At 30.7% G+C, this 21542-nt stretch overlaps 1 protein-coding gene across 2 annotated transcripts in view; it reads left to right on the top strand.

Moving 5' to 3' along the window:
• The window catches only part of LOC148281809 (uncharacterized), a 376481-nt gene that overhangs the window by 231192 nt on the left and 123747 nt on the right, over window positions 1-21542 (top strand). The window lies entirely within an intron of this gene.

Here is a 21542-nt window from a genome sequence, read left to right as displayed (position 1 = left end):
AGCAAAGCGAATAACGTATCACATTTTTATACGCAGGGTGGAGAAGAGAACAAACCACGATTTAGCAGTGAACATAGACTTCGTGTGCACTGAAACAGCTCGGGTCGTATCGTAAAGTCTCAGGTACGCGGATTACCGCGACCCCCTTTAGCCACTGGGCGCCAGCGCTGAGCTTTCCTCATAAACTAAGCTTTTACGGTCATTTTTGGGTTAGGATAAGTGCGTGCCCCTGCATAACACACCGAAAAAACCTCAACACCGCGGTGGCAGGTGTTCCAGCCGATAAAACAAGTTAAACAGTCTCTTCACATAAGGTTGGCAAATTGCGAATACCGCCGAGTCACCAGACCGCGTGTCTCCGGCATTGTGGCGGAGAAATATTGGGAAATTTCCCTTTTTTTATACGCGATCCGAAACCTCGGCGATGAAACGATTCGCCCTGGGCGGTGTAATCGTCTGTGCGTATATATATTTACTATTGAAAAATCAGCAAAATATTGGATGGAATAACGTCTGACGTGGAATGTGGGATAGGAATCCGTAGCCTAGAGCAGCACGTAGCGCATACACGTAGAGCGGCGAGGGCGGGTACACGAAGGGTAGCCTTTACTAAATACGCAGATGAAATCGTGAACAACGAGCACATCTTCCTCAAAATACCAACCGAGTCCAAAAATGCAAAACCGTTATTATTTATTCCTTAAATATGTAAAACACAACTTTCCTCATTATCTTATCATTTGTATTTTGTTGAAGACTGTATGATATCCATATTAAACAAATAACTAAAACGATCTAATTTATCGTATTCTTCAACATGTCCTATAATCCATTACACCAAGCTCGGCGTCAATCACGTAAATAAAATTAAATAAAGTCCATTTTATGTAAATTGATATCTCATAGAGCTATAGAGTAACCTCCGTAATTCTCTGGTATAATATCCACAGACACATTGAGATAATCTATGGGGGATCCTTTACACAACTTTTCCGCCCCTAAACCATTGATCCATGGCTTAAGTTTCTTGAGATAGTCTATTGGTTAACGTGGTAGTTTTTTCACATAAGAATATTTAAATGATATAGTCAAACTGTTCAAATAAGGTTGAATCATTTTTCTTTATAAAATACCTGATTTATTACGTATGGAGATATTCAAAATAAATTTTAAAGAAATGTTGGAAACAACGTAGTTTAAATATTTTTGTTCACGTTTTTAAACTCCCATGTCTCTCATAAAAAGAATAGGTACTATTGTCACATTATTTCTTGCAAAGTGTTGTATTGTTCATCAGTAATGACTCTATCCACAAAATGGCCGTGATATCTTAACCTTTCAAGTGGCCGGACGAAATCTAGCATGCTCCGATGGTGAGAATTGTTATTGCCCATTTTCTTTCTTCCCCTCGAGTTCCATTTAAGGAAACCGGTTTTCTTATCTCTTCTGACCTATTCACAGTACAGACTTTTCCTGCTGATAGTGCACTTAACGCGTATAATGTTCCGGCCTAACTTACGCAAGAAAAGAAACTTTGTTCTGTCCAAGGCGACCTTTTTGTTTCCAACTGTGACGAATCCTGAGTATTTCAGCTCTGTAAAGTTTTTTGTCAAAGAACATTTTACTAGTAATACCTATCTTCTTCTCATGTTGTATTATTCATCTACTTAAAAGAGTTTATGTTTACAGTGTACATACAATAATGTATGTAGACTTTTTATTAGTTCGTCTCTTTGTTACACCATGAATATGTAATAAATTAATTTCACACTTAGTGAAATTTTAAAATTCAGATCCAAAAAAATTATATTCAAATCATTACATACATATAAAATATGTAGGAATAAATCTTGTATAGTTAATGAAATTTCGACGTACCCAAAACATTGTAATTGAAAGCATCTGGTTTAAATAAGTAAGGTGAGTAAAAAAATTAGAGAGTAAATTTTTGCCGTTGCCTTGTTTAGAAACTAATCCAATTTAAATATTTTTTGTCTATTAAAAAACTTTAAACACTTAGGCCAAGATGCATGTAAATTTTGTATTCAAACCAAGTAGAGGTATATATAGAATCGAGAAATACTATATGTGAATATAAAAATCAACTACTTATGGACCTCTTCGTAAGCAAATGCTGAGAAGTTCCTGATTAGCTCACATTAATATATCCTTACGGATCCCAATAGTTTAGATAAATTTTAAGATATTTAATTGCAGAAATATCCACTTTTTGAAATACAAACCTTGTATATTATATTTATTTATTTGTTTATTTATTAATGAAATCATACAGTCTTTATATAAAACAAGGTACAAAAGAACAATTTTAAAAAGTAAGACCAATTACAGATTTCACACTAATGAATGCAGGAGGAGAGGGGAAAAATAATTTAATTCTAAAAAAGTAAAAATAAAAAATAAAAAGTTCATAAAAAGGAAAAGACATTGTAAAGCTACTCTACTTTCCTTCCTCTCTCTCTGCTTCCATGAACATTTCAATTTAATTGTAAAAAAATCACAACCAACAATAAATTATTCGATGCAGGTAGTAGATGTAGGTAAGTATAAATTAAGAGTTGAAATCAAATGATCAAAATTAAAAGTAAAAGTTAAAATTAAAATTAAAAGTTTAAATTAAAATTAAGTTAAAAGTTTAAATTAAAATTAAGTTAAAAGTTTAAATTAAAAGTTAAAATTAAGAATTAAAATTAAAAAGTTAAAATTGAAAGACAAAATTAAAAATCAAATTAAAAGTTAAAAGTCAAGCAGGAGATAAATTTAAAATGTCTTTAACTGATCTGATAAAAATATGGTATTTACAATGTAGTATGTCGATGTCACTAAAACTGTCATTATAATGACCTATAGGTAATCTGCATTCTTCGTAGAGTGCAATTTTTTAAATAATTAGTCATTAAGTTAGGAATGTCGAAGAGTACAGATTGACGAGTTCTACGGACAGGGACTCGATATGAAATGCCTCTAACAATTTCTGGGCTATCAATTACGTTATTAACAATTTTGTATAGAAAGCTCATATCCAACATGGTACGTACGGTATAAGCAAGATAAATAATAAATCAACTCCAATTCAATTTATTTTTTTAAAAACTACCTATGGGCAGAATGGTAAATATTACACGGTGTATAAAGTGATTACTAAACCCAGCCAATGGTAGATCGTTGCTCTGTAAATATCAAGACTTCTGTTTTTTTAAAAGCTTCCACTTTGTTGAAATAATTTGTCCTCAAATTTAAGTCAAACAATTTTAAGATATATTTTGATTATGTATGTACACTTATATGAATTGTCTTTTGAAGTGGTGTTTTACATTTTCATTTGACAAATTAAAAAAATATTCACCGTATTTTAAACACGATATTTCCTAAACTTTCAACTCATCTATTATTTTAAAAAATAGGTTCATTCAATCGTTAACTGAATACTAGGTAATTACCATAGTTAAGGTTACCCGGTATTACTTGTTGATAAAATATAGTTAGTAATGTTAAACCTTTATTTGACCGACAGCCTTTCGAGCCGAAAGTTCTGAGCGCCATTACCGCTCCAAATATTTTTCAACTTGCCTAAAAGTTGCACAAACCTTCATCACAAATTTCACATTTGGGTGTTTATGAATACAGTCTACATTTATAAAATAAATTATTGTACATTTTCTAATTTGAAGATAAATTGATAAAATTTTTCATTTTAAAAACAGACTTAAAACGCAATGGACGGTGAAGAATCGGGTAAAAAGATTTATGGAATGCATGTTGATGGATGAAGAAAATAAAAAAACATAGAGAGAGGCGTGCCATGACCAAATCAAGGAAAAATACTTGAACATGTACGTATGTATTCATTAATTTTTATTTATTTATCAATCTTTACTTAACGGCGAATATTTCCCCAAACTCAAAATATTATTAATGGTCTACATTGTAAAGTGATATCTTTACTCATCATTGACCAATGACAGATTATATCACATTATTATAGTGTAACAAGAACATCATTAAAAAAATACACATACCGCATCAACATGATGATCATATTTATTGTGTATGTAGACAATTGGTAGAATTTCATATTCAATTTGGTAATGTATCCAAAATAAAACAAGTTTATTCTACTTTATTTTTTATAAAATATACAAAGGGTATATTGTGACGCGTTTCGTCTTGTTCGGACATTTTCAAACAAACTAACTTAAATATTTACAAAGTTTCCTTATATACTAAAAATAATTGCTATTTTATGTTTGTGGATTTCTATACAAGCCAAAATAAGTAGAATAATTAAAATTTAATTATACTGAGTATTTTAGAGGAATATTTTGGTTATATTGGGGAAAAACCTTCCATTATTTAAAAATATTTGTAAGGGGTATGACTTTAAAATTAATATAATAATTATAGAAATATTGATTTCATTTATACAGGTTTATTTTGAAAATTATTGTTGAAACTCTACATTGGTGTTTTACACAGGTTTCATTCATGTTTAATGTCAACTAAGGTAAAAATACATTAAGATTTCATAATATTATTTCATTTTAATTTAATTTATTAGGAACATGACAAGTTTTTATATATTTAGTAGGTATATAATTTTAAAAAATATTATACTCGTACATAATATGGAATAACAAATTTACAATTACAATTATACATAATTTTGTTTTTTTTTGAAAATATTAAGCAAAGGTGAATTAACTAGGTTTAACTGTTCATTTATAAGTATATTAGCAGAGTTATTGTCATTTTTTATTATTTCTAGCTGTTCTAACAGATTGAGTCTATAGCCTTTATTTTCTATGTGTTCAGGTTTATTTTTGTTTGTCAAATTATGTTTGTTATTTATGAGGTATTTTGCAAATTGGGATTTTTCAGGTTTTTGTTTAATGAACGCACTTTTATGTTCTTTGAATCTAATATTAAAAGATCTGCCTGATGACCAATATAATTTCAATATATCCTATGTATATTTTATCACAATATACCCTCTGTATATTTTATAAAAAATAAAGTAGAATTATAATCCAATAAACTTGTTTTATTTTGGATACATTACCAAATTTAATGATGATCATATTTTATAATAACAAGATAACTAATTAGGTTTTTCGGTCATGCTGAGAATCTATTTCGAAGGTACAACACTAATAATACTTTATGCGTTTGTATAAAAAACTTTAATATAACCATGATAATTTGAATTAGTAAACTTTTGCGGGTGGCAAAGATATCCAGAGAGGGTAGAACTTGCCTGAACTATGTAAATAGAGAAGATAAGGCAGTAAGATGCTGGTAATGGCAAAATGTTAGCATTTTGACTAGTTGTATTATTTTGAATAGTTTATTACTTTGTTATAAGACTTAATATTTTAAGACTTACAAAACTAACACTCATAATAGATAAATTTGTGATAATGAATCAATCAATTTTTAAAAACAATAAAATAATGTATTCATGAACAGTTCCACTCAATTATTTTATTTTATTTTCTAAGCCCAACTTAGTTGTTATGCAGTTATGCAGAATATATGCTTATATATAATTATGCAGATAGTTATGCAGAAAGCAGCCAGTCCACAATTTCGGAAAAATGAGATATTGATGTTATCGGGTGCAGTGAGGTCGATTCTATGTTCTGCTAAAACAGCCAGACCGCTTTTATACAAAAAAACTGTATTAATCACCTTCGAAAAAAGGTGTCGATCACAAAAACGGCATTTCTCAATTTGCAGAAAACACCCACAAAACTAGAAAAATCTTACGGTACTATAAAAATCATTTAAACTGGTCAAATACATAATAAGATTCTTGTTTATAATATATAAAAAAAAACTTATGTATTTATTGTTTATCGTTTGTTAAAGTCAAAAACATTCCAACTGTTGTGTAGATTTTATAATTCACTCTTTTCACAAAATGGCTATTATCTCAGTTTTATTTATCTATAGCTGGCTGCTTTCTGTATAACTACGTTCAATTGGTGCGTAAGTGTTTTACATAATTTTAATATCAATTATTATTTTTTTAAATGGCTCTTTTTAACTTATTAACTGGGTCATAGGCGCGTTACGTTCAGAAGTGATAATAACAAACTTTTTTTTTTTTTTTAATGATGAAGGAACAAATGATGAAAATTGGACTATTTCATCCATCCAAATTATTTAACATTTTCCGGTGCCTGTAGTCTGGTCCATTTCCCTCTCTTTATGAATACCGACTAGGGGGTTATATATAATTCAAACTTTTGGAAACCCGATTTTTTTCAAATTTCATTTTCGTAATTTATATATTTAAGTACTCACAAAGAAAATTTTAAGTCAATCCGGCGATTATTTTCGAAGTTACACGCATATTTTTAAGGACGTGAGAGAGCGTTCGAAGGTGGGAGGCTGGAACGGCAGCGCTTACCTAGAATGCTGTCCCTTTTATTTACCTGCCTATTTAAAGCAGACGAGAGAGAAGAATGGTCCGCAGACAACACCACCTCGAGTAATTAAAAGCTGCCGAAAGGGCGGAGGGTGTTTTATATGGCCCTGAAATAGGCGACTCGATATAAGTTTTTTTTTTTTAAATTACTCCATGTAAAGTGCTTTTGAAACTTTAATTGCGTTTTTCTCAAAACTGTATTGTTAAAGTCAGTGACCAAGATTTCTCTCGGAAACGGCTAAACCGATCAGTTTCAAACTTAAACACAAGCCATAATATATTTGTTAGTAATCAATAGAAGTTTTTTTTTTTAACCGAAGAATATTTTTTTTTTATAAACAATTTAAGGCCAAAATTTTGGTGAAAAATCGTTTTTTTAGAAGCCGCCATTTTAACGAAAAAAATGTTTTGCTTATTTCTTCCATTCATTATAAAACTATAAATTATTTTAACGAAGCAATTTTAGTTTTTTTTTATTTTGGATAATCCAGTTCAAAAATATCGTGGTCACTGCAAGGCCTTTTTAAAAAAAAGCTCCTTGAGATCAGCTATAGCAGTTTTTAAAATTATTATTTTTAAAAATTAAAAACTTTCAAACATAGTTAAAAGTTATAATAAAATACTTTAAAAAAATTACTTTGATAAGCTTAAATTCTTTTCAGGATTTTTATTTTAAATCACCATTTTTGGGCCTCCTGACTGTAGATAACCCCTTAAAGCTTCTAGCTACTATCCGTGGCTTTGTTATAAATCCAGTGTAAAATATACAAATCTGGTTACTTCAAAAAATAATTTTTAGGATTTTTAAAACTTTTGTAATCATTTTGGCGATTGGTAATTACCGATCCATTTAATCCTAGTCAGTGAATATTTTGCCTTATTCTCTTCTTTAATCTATCGAAGTACATATTATTTGCTCTCGGATTACCTTCTTTCAGCACAAAGATGCTAAGGCTACCAGGCTTAGAATAGCTTTTCTCAATCGTCAATGAGCATTTGTTTTCTTGTTTGTGGGTACCGCCAAAGAGACTCAGTCCTCAGATGCGGTGTGCGGGATGTTGTGTACAAGCTGCCTGGTATTCGATTCCTTTTTGTTTTATTTCTAAGTATATATTCATTTGTTGTTAATCATTAGTTTGTCGGGTTTCTCGTAAACAACAAATGGTATAATAAACACAGTTATTTTAGTTACTTTTCCACACTTTCACGTATTTATTTATTTGATGATAAACATTTCAGTCTGATACAAAAATAACCAACACGTATGAGGGATTTATTACGCTCGAAGTAGCAGCGAACTTGGAAAGTTTTCCAAACACTCGCTGGTGATTTATGGCGATTTATTTCCTATAAACGGTTCCGTAAAGAGCGATAATCGCCGTGAGTCGTCGATTTATAAAGCAAAGCCATTTTGGGCCGATGACATCTGTCAGATGCAGCTTCCCGCGCGCGCCATACTAGTACAAAGTTAGCAGTGCCGAGCGCGGGAAACCGATCACAAGTCGGCAACATGAAACAAAACGAAAATCGCGGTTTTTCTCTCATTCTCACAACGCTCATCGATGATTTGCCCTTGTATTGAAATCTTTTAATGTTGTTAAATTTTAAAAACAACATGATCTTTTTTTTATCCTCACCTAAGGTGCTATTCTGAACCACTCTCGTGGCACGAGAGAACAGTTTTTCTCGTGTATTTTGTATGTAAATACACAAGATAATACAGCCACGATAGCGTTTGGAATACCAGCCCTGATAATATAAAGATCAATGCATCAGCACACTAAATCTTGATAATTTAATATGGTATGAAATGTTAAGTCTTTTGCTTCCGGTGCCAGTTAATGGACTAAGCAATATTGCAGCATAAAAACACTATTTTACGTAAATACCTGATGGGTCAACCATCTTGGGAAACAACTTGAAACCTCTTACATGGTAATATAAATGCACTGACTCCTAGACCACGGGTGGACAATTATTAAGTAAATACGCAAGAGTAAAACGTCTATGTGTAAATACGTCTATAAATAAATACTCGTACTCAAATATTATACAAAATAACTTACTTTATTGTATGACCACAGCTAGAGTATGTGTTTGCAGTTTAGAGTCCCGCGTATCACTGCAACTCATATGATCTTGAACGAGTGCAAAGAAGGTTTGTCTACTTGTGTCAGAAATAAATTATAAGTCCCTGATGACTGATTCAAATTTACCATTACTGTCAAGCAGGAGGACAATAATTTACCTCTTGTTTATTTATAAATTAATAAATAATAAAATAGGTTGCTCCGAACTGTTAACTTTAATAAACTTTCGTATTCCACATCGACCAACAAGACTAAAAATTTTATTTTACAGTCAACATCATGGTACTAATTATTCATTAAATTCACTAATTATTTGCACGCAGCGACCTGCAAATCAATACAGTGATGATTTAGATTTATTATATACTACACCGCTGATGATCAAGTCCTGTGTTTTGAAAAAGAATTAACGATTAAAAATTCAAATAATGATTACTTCTTCACTTTTGTTTTAACTCTTTACTCTTGTGTGTATTTTTTTTTTTAAATTATTATTTTTTGGTATTGATATTTATATAAACCATGAAGTAAACTTTTTAACTTTCCTTTTAAAGCACTTTCTTTTTTTTCTCTCTTTTTTTCTTCTATTCCTCTTCTTTAAAACTGTTATTTTTCGTAATTTACCTTTCTTTTATGTAGGTAGATATTTATATTTGTAACAAACGTAATATTTCTTTTTTTACTTTACAAAAACAGTTTACTATCGTATACTTTTCTCGGTGTTTTTGTTCTTTTTTCAATATTATACCATTGTTTGTTGTATATTTTTCACTGGTTTTATTGTAAAAGGTTCATGGAACCGTAAATAAATAAATAATATATTTTCGAAAAATACTTTTTTTTTTTTAAACACGTTTTGTGTTCATTTATTTTATGCTAACTCATTATATTTTGCTTTTTTTTAATTAACGAAAAAAAATTGGGAACTTTAATAAGCTCTTGTTATTTCGTGAAAATTAATGCTTTTTAACATTTTCAAATTGCAAAGAACGTGTTATTGAAAGTATATATTGTCCATAATTAGATGATGCACAAAGGTGCTAAGGCTACCAGATTACAGAGAGCGCTTTCAGGCAGCTTTTCTCGTTCGGCTACGAGCAATTTTTCCGTGTATGTGGGCACCCCCAAGGAGACTTATGTCCTTAGATGCGGTGTGCCGTATATGGAGGGCAAGCTGTCTATAATTAAATAGATACAGTTTTAATAAATGTATCTTTTAATATTGAAAACATCGATATAAAAATTAACATAATAAAAAAAAGCAAACACTCGTGTTAAAGACTTTGATTGGCTGTACTTAAAATAAGTCAAATTCGATTAGGGGCTGTTTTTCATTTATGAAGCGATAGTATACTGTCATTTCAAGCCTTATGGTGGAGCTTCACGAAGAATTTGGCTGTAGTATTTTCCGTTTTAAAAAGGCTAAGAACGAACACCATCTGATGGGAAACTGCAAGAACTTATTAAAGTCCCTATTAATAATATTTCTTCATATAAAAATAACTATAATACACACTTTCCTTTCCTAAAAGTGCATCATTCTAGATAAAAAATATTTAAAAACCCCTTAAAATCTTAATTCTCTTTTACACTTTTTGAAAAATTATTACATGATTTTTATCAACATGATGATTTTTTTTCAAAATATCATTGTAATAATACAGAACGAGTATAAACTTTTTATTGATTGATTTGGTGTTTATTTTGTAAAATTCCATATGTAAACTTATAATATTAGAAATCAAACACTGATTTGAGTCTACTGTACACTTTATTTTATTTTTACAAATACAAACATATAAAAATAAAAACTTCGTGACAATTGTTTCGCCTTGTTAGGGCATTTTCAAACGAATGTGAAGATTATATGAACTGAATGTCCTTATATAGTTTTATAATCCAAGGTACTTAAGTAGAAAATAAAAATAATCTTATTAACTATAGCATTTACATTAATCATAATTGGGGGAAAAACCAATGGTTAGGGGCGAGGCTAAGTGTTTAATAGGTAATGGGGAATTTAGGTATTTATATATGTATTTCGGGAAAAATATAACAAAGTAAGTATTTATTGACATACAAGTATGTATTGTGAGGTAATTAATGAAGCTTTATAGTTTTGTAAATTTAGATAATTGCTGTCGAAAAAATATCAATAATATGCCGTTCATTTTAATTTTAAAACATAATTGAAATATTATGAGGAAATTTATATAAACATAAATGTATTATTTTACAATATTTCTATTTTTAAGAATTTCTTATCAAAATATGTAAATTATCACGAAGTTTTTATTTTTATATGTTTATATTTGTAAAAATAAATTAAAGTGTTCAGTAGACTCAAATCAGTGTTTGAATTCTAATATTATAAGTATAAACTTTTCATTAAACGGATAATTTGCAATATTAAAATTTTGAACATGCTGGAGCAATATTTTTTTCAATTATCTTACACCTATTTCCTCGGGGTAGTTTTTTATTATTGCAATTAGTTTGTTGAACTTCTTGGAAGGCAAGCGTTATCTTGTTTATATTACCCCCATTGTCCCCCGTTTCTGTAACAAAGCGCCCTTATAGGAAACTCATTCTCGTCTTTAGCAACTGAAGTTTCCATGATTAATAGTTTTCTCATAGATTGGTAATTTCCGCTAGTAGCACCTTTATCAGCGGTGTTTCTTTCTTCGCTGTATCTTCCTCTGATCTACTCCCGCCCCCTGTCTGCTTAATGAGCTCCGTAAACAGCCCGCTGCTATAAAACCCAATTTAGAATGTTTCACCTTCCAGAGACCGTCAGAAACATTGCCCGGCAATAGTTACGACAAAGGCGAGACAATGAAAAAGTCCATAAAACATTTGAATTAAGGTTATGCTGCTAAGTCTGGAAACCTTAAATTGCGAAATAAAAATTTGACTTGCGATATGAACCGAAGTATGATCCGCTGCTAGTGTTCGGGTCCGAGGTGACCTTGTTTTACCACAAATTGACTTTTTACACGGTGTGTAAAGTGAGTTACCACTTAAACCAGACAATGACAGGCCATGAGCCTTTTAAATGCCTATAACCCCATATTCCTCGCATGTTACACCAAATTTCAATCTCAATAACTCCATAGGGAGTGAAGTCTAATCTTGTCTACAAATATTTGGACATAATCAAAACAGTAATACCAAAAAATAAGTATAAATAAATCAATCTTAATTTATTTAAAAATAAATTAAGACCGATTCATTCTGGCTGCGATACAATCCCACTTGCTATTTAATTATGCTTACACTCACACACACCTGAGCACTAACTCCCACATACACACAAACATACCTATATACTTACTATCATACAAATACATATAAACACACCCTTTTGTTGTATCACAATTTAATAAGCCTTGTAAATGTCTAGACTTCCATATTCCCTTCTCAAAAGTTTTTTCCCTCTTTACCCAATCCAGCCTTGTCTACAAACATTTAGACAAACTTAAATTATTATTGACATCGTACTTTACGCTGGAAAAAATTTCATTATTTTTTAACTATGCAAAGCGATTGAAATTCTGGTTTGATAATCAAAAAACATGTCCTTAATAATATAAACAAATTGCAACAGGAATGGAAAGCATTTTAGAGAAGGGAATATGGAAGTCTAGGCATTTATAGGGCTTATGAGCTGTCATTGGCTGGTTTAAGTGGCCATATTAATAATATTTATTTAAAACAGACAGGTATGTATAATATTGCGGGAGCATCGCTGCTGCATTGCTATGATCCAGGATGAAAATAAGGGAATACGTTTTTATGAAGAAAAGTCAGACTGCTTAAAAAGCTCCTCAAAAATATCATGATTTTGATATTACTCCGCCTGTGATGTATGAAGTTCTCTACGGTGAGTTGTCCTGATTAGTGGGTTGGCTTTCCGGTAGCCAGAAATGTATCACAACACTTTAATTTCGGAAAACTAGTTCAGAGTAGTTCTTTTTTTTTTTTCGTACATTTTCGAGAAACTTCGCGTTACAATGAAATGCTCTAATTTTTACCGCGCTTAAGAAAATATTTTTTATCCAATTTCCCGTTGCACTGAACTTCTTTATTGTTATGCCGATAAAATCATTGTTTATAAGATACGGCTTTTGATTGAATTTCGGTTAAATTGGAATTCGTGCGGTGTTAATTGATATAATTCTACACTACCCCTTCATACAACCACCCGCTTAACGTGTCTTACGATTACTTCATAATGATAATTAAGGGGAAAATTCGCTGGAGAAATAATTGTATGGATCGCACAATTTGGGTTGTTGGGATTTAATCAGAACATTTCACTCGGGTGACTTCTCAACAAGTTCTATTGTTGTTTTGTTCTTTAGTCGCAATTAAAATAATTATGTAATTTGATCATATGCTTTACGTCGGGCGTGAGTATTTAAAAATACCGTTTGCGCTAACTTAATAGTATTTTAATTATGAACCGTAAATTAAAATTAAGCACATGTTTTAAATTAGGGCATGTGCTTTTTTTGTTTGCAATTCTTTTGCCGTAAGTTTTTCAAACCATTTCATTAGACAGAACAATGAGGAGTTCAGTGCTACGGAAAATTGGATTTTTAAAATGTTTTCTTACACGTGGTAAAATATTTTTTTAAAGAAATAACCCGCTTAGCCTCTATCTTGAGGCTTGTCAGCAGGTAGGATACAGGGGATATTAAAGGAGGTAATGAAATTTTTACCACAACACCCAGACCAATTGAGAAAAAAATCTTTCTTAGATTTTTTTCTTTCAACTGGCGGGAATCGAACCCACGACGCCAGCTTCACAGTTGGCCGTCTTACCAACTACGCCACGGCGCCTGTCTAAAACATTGAATAACTAAACTCGAGTTTTCAAATGTCTTCTTGGCACGCACGGGTTTTCCCAGTGAGAAATACATCAATAATTCAACCTTATTATGTTGTCCTGAGAAGTATTGAATAAATTAATAAATAAATTGTACAGCGAAATTTTTTGAAAATGTATTAAAAGTAATTGATAAAAATGGTTTTAGCAAAATCGCATGCAAAATCACAGGTTTATGTGACCATGTTTTTGCAATAACTAATAAATTAAAGCGTTTTTGTGTTTTTTTTGGTAAACATAGGCGTTTGTGATTGCAACCGAAGAAAGGTTCCGGTTTTTGTGGTAGCCATGTTTTTAGACATTTAGCGTGTTGAAGATACAAATTATAGTTACTTTTACTTTTTTTATTAGTTATATCAGAAATAAAAACAAACACTCGTTTCTATAAACTTATCCGATCATGTCAAAAGATTTCGTAGAATGCCAGGAAGTAAGCGGTTCGTACAATAAACGTCAGTTGAACATAAGTTTTCTTTGCTTTTTATCAGTTATGTTTCACCGTTTAGATGTATGTTTTGATCACTCACCGAGCAGAATTCGTGTGGCGCGATCATTGTCATTTCGAAGTAAGTTTCGTTGGAGGTTTTCAAAAAAACGAAATCCAAAAAAATGTTATTAATAATAATACGATACACAAATACCAAATATATTTTTTGGCGTGGTTTAACAAATAAAAAATATTTTATAAACCACTTAATTTCCGCACTATTTCTTTATTCAATAAAGACTTTTAAAGAATAAGCACTTTTTCAATTAGTATGCATTACAAATATGAATTTGATAACAATAATTTATTTGTGATTAAATTGATCTTTCTAAAATATATTTTTATTTTTCTGCAAATTAAAAAACAAATACACAATTTTTTTATTTACTTGGCAATTGTACGGATTCAAAATATTTAATTTTATAAAAAATCAAACGTCCCTTTTAAAAAAACTTTCAGGAAAATCAACCTATAGCTTTTCAGTCATTTGATATTTCTCCAAAAGCCTTACGATAGAGTTTAAGAACACGATTCTGAAATCAACAATCGCTATTATTTAGAAGGTGTCAAATTCTACCAGTTTAATTTATTAATTACCGTATTTTCAGCCTTTTTCGAGAGCTTTGTCGAAATTATTTCTCAGAAAGATGAGTAATTGAACATGATTATGCATTAATGTGGTCCTTTTCTTTTGGACGGAAAACGTAAAACAGAGCCGATTCAACATTATTTAAAAAAAAATATTTCTTTGAAATACTTAGAACACATCTGATCTTAAAAGAGCTTTTTCGATATAATTGTCGCCAACATAACAATTTATGTTATAATTTTTACTTTTGATTCATACGTTTGACTAATGATTTTTTTAGTTTTTTTCATATATAAAAAAAAATCAAAAGTTAAAATATTTTTTAATAAATGCAAGTTACGATATTTTACATTTTATGACAAATTTTTTCTACCTTTATTGGAGCAAGATGCTTGTGTTTAGATGACGAGTTCGTTTTACAACTTTTATTGCAGTTTTTCTTTAACATGAAGAATTTCTTCATATTTTATTTATGACTTTTATATTTATTTTTTAAAATTTAGGTTAAAACCGCTTCTGAGAAATGATTTTGATATCTAATTTAAGACTCCTAAGTGACTGTCTTTATATTCGTATTATCTCAAAAATACCGAGCTTTAATTTAAATTTTAAACATTTTCGGGATTAGTGAAAGCCCGTTTCTTTACTTAATAACTGGAAATTATTTTAAAGGATATTCTTAAATCGAATGAATACATAATTCTAATAGAGAGAGATAAGAAATCAAATGAACTGAAAACGTTAACGGTCTGTTAAACCGTTAGAATATCTCAAAGGGAAAGGTTTGATTTAAGTAGGAACTGTAATACCGGCTCCGAGCCGTTCGGACCAAATATATTGTTCATTTTAATAAAGATTGATTTCACTCTAGTTCAATTTTATTACGTATCTGCTTTACTTTATTTCTATTGTTTGGTTTTCCTTCTTCCAACAAACTTTTTTTAATTGACAATTACAAAATATTAATTTTCACTGCAATTAATTAATGAAAAATTGATTTTCTTTTCTAAAAACAGCACCATTCGTAAGTTGCTTTTAGATTAATTGAAACAGTTTGCGCGCTTCTTTGACAATTTACAGAAGGGAAATTATTTAACACTAGCGGACCCAACAGACTTTGTCCTGCCCGAATTTTGGCTTGGCTGTTATTGTTTAGAAAAAGACTTTTAATTTCCAAAACTAAAAATTGTTAATATTCAAATATTGAATTTAAGTAGGTACCTAGGTACTTGTTTATGGTTGAGTTCCAAAGCATAAAATAAACATTTTTTCAAATATGGCTTTTTTTGCAAATATCAAACTTCGGTCTTCTCACCAACAGAGGGGTGTACTTATGTAGGAATACATTTTTTTTTAATAGATAGAACTTAATATTACTAAAAATCCAGCAAAAATAAATAAATGGGTTGAAATTACACAGGATTTAAGGAAAAAATCTGATTGAGATCCACAAAAAACAAATTCTGTTTGTTAACATTCAAAAACAAACTTTTTTTATACACAATAAAACAACATTTTTCCATTTTTTGTAAATGCATTCTCCTCGAATGCAACCCTGGTAGATTGCTAAATAAAACATTTATGCTCCTTGCTTCTTTTTTACATATTAGATTGAAGATTTTAATATCCATGAACACGCACAGCGCAAAGATCTATATTTCTCTGAAAACCGCACGTATATCGGTTAAGCCGTTTAGAAGAAGTTCAGTGACATCACACGTACAGAGGAGTTATATATATAAAGAAGATTATAAGTCGCGACTAGTCGGTACTACGGGGTTCAAATGATTCACATTTCCCAACTATTTCCCTCTTGTAATATTCATACAGAATAAATATTACTTTTTGACATATTATATCAGATATATCTTTGGATTGGATCTAGAAGGGCCAATGTCAGATTATATATTTCTTATCACCATTTTGTAGAAGGTCGACATCAATTTTAAAAATGTGTAAACTTAACTATTTTATACACTGTAGTGTTTCGTTATAGTGCCCCCCAAATATGTCGCCATTGTAACGCTGTAGCTCTTACGCATGTAGATGCTCCTAGGATCACCTACATGGTATGGATAGCCACAGAAAAAAAATTAACCATATAAATTTTTCTCACTTCCAAATGGGTAGAGACAAAAAACAAAATCATCCTAGACAATAAAAGGGTTGTTTATTTAAAAAGCACAAGATAAATAAATAAATATAAATATAAAAGTGAATCCTGGACGACGTACGAATCGACCTCAAGCGTTAAGACTATAGCAGTTCTCAACCAAGATTAATACTACAAAATCATATTATATGATTTTACCAAATAAAACACTTATTTCTACATAAGAATTTCTATGAATTTTGAATGAATTTAAATTGCAAAAGGTTGTTATACAGCATCTCATCAAGGTGAAAGACATTGGCGTTCTCCGTCTACTTTGAATAATGAAACACATGGTCCAACAGAGATTGGTATTGTCCTGCGATGTGAAATTCGTCCAGAATTCTCTCTCCAGATTTTCGAGCAAAACATCTTAGAGATCTCGTTGTAGCATCATTGAATGGCTATGCTTGCAAATTCCATGGCTTGAATTGGAGTCAGTGCACATTAAACGTCTTTACATTTGACATGCTCGTCATGTGGCAATTTCGACCTTCAACTCGTCAAATTGACAGGTAAAATATGCTCACATAAATCGAGGTAGTTTTTATGATTTCATATTTAAAAAGGAATAATATAAAGATGGGAATTAGGTCGGGAGATTGTGAAATGTCAGTAAAGAAATGGTCTCAATGCAAGAGAGATACAAAATTTGTTAGAAAAGTTTGATTTTGGACATCGCGCTATTTTGAACAAAGATTAGTACTTACGTCTGATAACAGACGTCCATCAAATCATTAGGACTACATGTTGTTGCCTTCTCAGACCCTCAAAAAACGTGCCGGTTAGTTACTTTTCGTTTTTCGCCTGCTTTATACCGGAAACCTCTCACAAGTGACTTCGTGTTGCCAACGTTTGAATTCGGCAATCCCGATTTTTCGCAACAAAATTTAAAGTGTTGTCAGTAGCGGGGCTTATTAAACTAAAGTTCCTACGCGTCTAAATTGACTCGTTACAACACGCACACATAATATGTTGTAATGTTTTTTATTAGCATTTGTTATCAAAGGTGTCAAGCAGTTCATTTTAATGCCACAAAATGACTTAATAATTACTCTGCATCAGGATTTACGAAATTGCCCCTCATAAGTCCCAGCCACAGGCACATCGATATGTTATTTTGGATAGCATAATATTTTTGAATCCTACCGAACTATGACCATATGAGATTCTTAATTTGTTAAATCAATAAATTATATCACATGTTTACTAAAGGATATAAATTTCCCTATACGCGCGTTATTTTTCTGCGGCTGTTTTAAATTTTATCAGTCAAAATATTCTAGCATCGGTGTTTGTAAAAAAATATCAAAATCAAACATGTAGTGAAAATATTCAAATTTACTTCAACAGGGGGGAAAACATTTTTGAGAAGAAAATATCGAAGTCTAGGCATTTACAGGGCTTATAACCTGTCATTGGCTGGTTAAAGTGTCCACTTTACACACTATGTAACATTCACCATTCTGCCCATGTTTAAACATCCACATTTCCTCAACTCTTCCATCTGTTGACTTTTGTGAAGTATGAACAATTTCCTAGGAAGGAAATCTAGCCAGTCTGCAAGCATTTGGACATACTCAAACATTGTTTATATAATGAACACATTATTGCTAGATGAAGATAATAATCTTGCTTAGCGAATATTTTATCTTGGGGCTCGAAACTAATACTTTGGTATATAGAAACCTAAAACACAGCGTCGATAAAACAGTACCATAACTAAGTAATTAGGCATTACTTTCCGTTGCCACTACACTAATTGTGGTTTCAGTGGCTTTACTAATTGTGTAGTATTTAACAGTATTTCTAGAACTGGGCCACAGTTCTCGGGGGCAGTCATTTATTAACCCCGACTAGAATTATCGTTCTTCGTTGCGGTCGAACAATTATATTTCAGTAGGTAGATAATTTTTCTCTTCCAAAAATGTCTTCGAGGAAATAGTGCAAATAAATTCAAGTTCTTCCAAAGAAAATTACTCATAATGTTTCTGCGTCACGAAAAGTAGGATAACCAGAATAATTGGTAAAACCTTTTTTTTAATTTAAAAGAACAACATCGTTATACTGACAAAAAAAAAACTGCAATTAAAATTAATTCATTGAACAAAAAATATAATCAAGAATACAAAATATTTAAGGAAGAAGTTTAGTATTATATTTACAATTTATTTTAATAACACTCATTGAAAACAAATTATAATTTAATTTTCAATTTCATTATTTTTTCAATTTCATTTTCAAAAAAAAAAATGTGTTGTTTTTAATTGCAAAATATCTCCTTATTGTTTTTATGTATATTTTATTTTTTATGTTTATTTATTTAAATATGTTCTTTCTTTCTTATTAATACTAGGCGTATTTACACGTATCTTTATTTTTTTATTTTAAATGGTATATTCTGTAATTTATTATTGTTCTTCAATTCAATTTTTATTATTATTACCTGCATGTTTTCTAATTTATATTGATTTTTTCTAATGTTCTTATTATTCTTTGAATTTATTAAACATCATTCAATGAAATTTTTTAAAAACACATGTAAAAAATAAGGTCCTTCCTAAACACAGGAATTTCCTAGCTAGTCGGGACCTGAAACAAAGAAACTCTGTACATTTTAAAACTGTGAAATACATAAATAAATAAATTTCAAATTTTAAGCATATGTCGGTCTCGTGGTGTAATAGCGCGTTTGCCTACCATGCTCGAGTTCGATTTCGATTCACGACATGGTTGACGAGAAATATTTATTTAAAAGGGTGTTTTTACACTATAATATTTTACAGTTACTGAACAGAACCTATGCGTTAGACTGATCATCTTACCTTCATCTAACAAAAAATATTAATAAACGGTGACATTTGTATACTGATTCAGTGCTCTATGCACCATTAGGTGTGGAAAGGGAATGATGATGATGAATTTCAGGAATATTTCTTAGGCGAAAATAGAGTCATTATTGTAAGACGTCAGCGTCACTCCCATTACGGTACACAATAATTATTGTTTTACATACATATATATTTTACATAATGGGAAACGTTAAACAATAAATTTATATTAAATTGTATTTCAAAATTACATTTTTTTCTAAATAAAATCCATATGTAATGTAGTAGAAAAATTATTAGTTAAAAAAAACTTGCGATGTGTTTATTTTTGTGGCAATTTTTTTATGCATTTTCCTCCCAGAATATTAAACATATATTATTTTAACGTCTTTTCAGCTAGCAACGCCACAATCTAGAAGCAGAATCAGAAAAATTAGAATACCCCTAAAATATGTTTACATTGTCTTGAAAAGTAATTATTATGCACCATTGTTCTTGGACTTTGCAACAATAGTGATTGGAAGCATTTAGGTCTATAACCAGAATCAATTATCAATCTTCCTATTTTCGAGAGTATAAATCTATGATATTAATAGTCTTAAAATCATTGATTGAGTCTGTCATGTATGGGCTTTTTCACACGTATCTCGCAAATTCACTCGATCCGGTAAAATTAGGGTGGGTGGCACATTAATATTTTCCTTTTTGGTTTCATTTAATTAGTTTCTACTCACGGGTGAAAATTTTGCTAAAAGAAATCGAGTGGAGATTAGTCGACCTCGTGGTGTACTGATTCTTGTTTTTGCCTGCCTATTAATAAATGAAATAATTAAAAAAATAGTCCTTAATGAATTCACCAAATATTCAGTATTTTTTATCTATAGTACAGTAGTTTTTATCATACGTCGTTTGGAAAAGAATACACATGCGTCCTTAATTGTTTTGTAAGGCGATGTCTCTGTCTTGAGTCCGATTGCTTTCTCTCTCGCTGTCATATCAAACGTTTTTAGGTTAGTTACCGGTGAAGATACTTTAATGTATATAAATATTAATTTTACTTTATACCATAGCAATATAATATATTGAAGTTTATATTACTCTGTTTTAGTTTGTTTATGACGTAAAAAATGCTGAAATTAAGGTATGTTTGCTTTTTAAAATGGGTTGATTTCTGTTCAAACATGTTGAATTTCGTTCAGGAGAGCGGTTTGAAGTTATAAAATAGTTTTAAATGTATCTCTCAAATAATTTATAGGCTTTATTTATATTAAGATATTTAAGGACATTTAAGAAAAAAACATTTAAAATATGGACTTTTAAAATAACTATGGGACATCAATGTTTGTAGGAAAATAAACGTCTTCCTTCCTGTGCATTACGTATTTCGGGGACGATGTGTTTCAATTGATATTTTTTTTAAAAACGAATGCAAAGAACTGAAATCTCAATTCTCAGTAGGGTAATTGCCAAAAATCATTATTACTTTTAAGTAACAGCATCTATTGCTTTTTTATAAGTTTTATTTGCTTTGACAAAACTTTAAAAGCCGATTTTTCTCGATTTTGAACTTCTCAAACTCAATTTGTTCAATCTGAATGAACAAAATAACATTCATAACTCAATTTCACAAAAAATATCTTCTAGCGTTTCAGTTTTAAGGTACAGAATATAGGCGCAATGTACATAACATAATAGGTGGCCTCCATGGTTAAGTTGTTAAGACTCTTAACTCACGAACGGAAGGTTACGAGTTCGATTCACGGTGAGAATACAAAAATTCAAAATATGGTTTTTCTCAAGCCTGTCTATTCTGGGCTACAATTCTCCACTGGAATTGGGCTTCCGGCCTTTTGTGGTGTAATTAAAAAAACAGGCAGGCAGGCAAAAACAATAGCTTGCTGATAAAACAGAAAAATGTGAGTATTTGGTCATTTATGATCGGTAGATTTCACCTAAAATCAGTAGATTTTGGAAGAATCGGGTTGGCACCCTATCAATTCCTCACCAGGAATCCAACCCAAAACCTTCCATGCGTGAGTCAAGCGTCTTCACCA

The sequence above is a fragment of the Micrasema longulum genome, unplaced genomic scaffold, assembly GCF_059751315.1.
Source record: "Micrasema longulum isolate JH-2025_06_02 unplaced genomic scaffold, ASM5975131v1 h1tg000406l, whole genome shotgun sequence".
In the NCBI taxonomy this organism is placed as follows: Eukaryota; Metazoa; Arthropoda; class Insecta; order Trichoptera; family Brachycentridae; genus Micrasema; species Micrasema longulum.
This window is presented reverse-complemented; position numbering and strand designations above follow the sequence as displayed.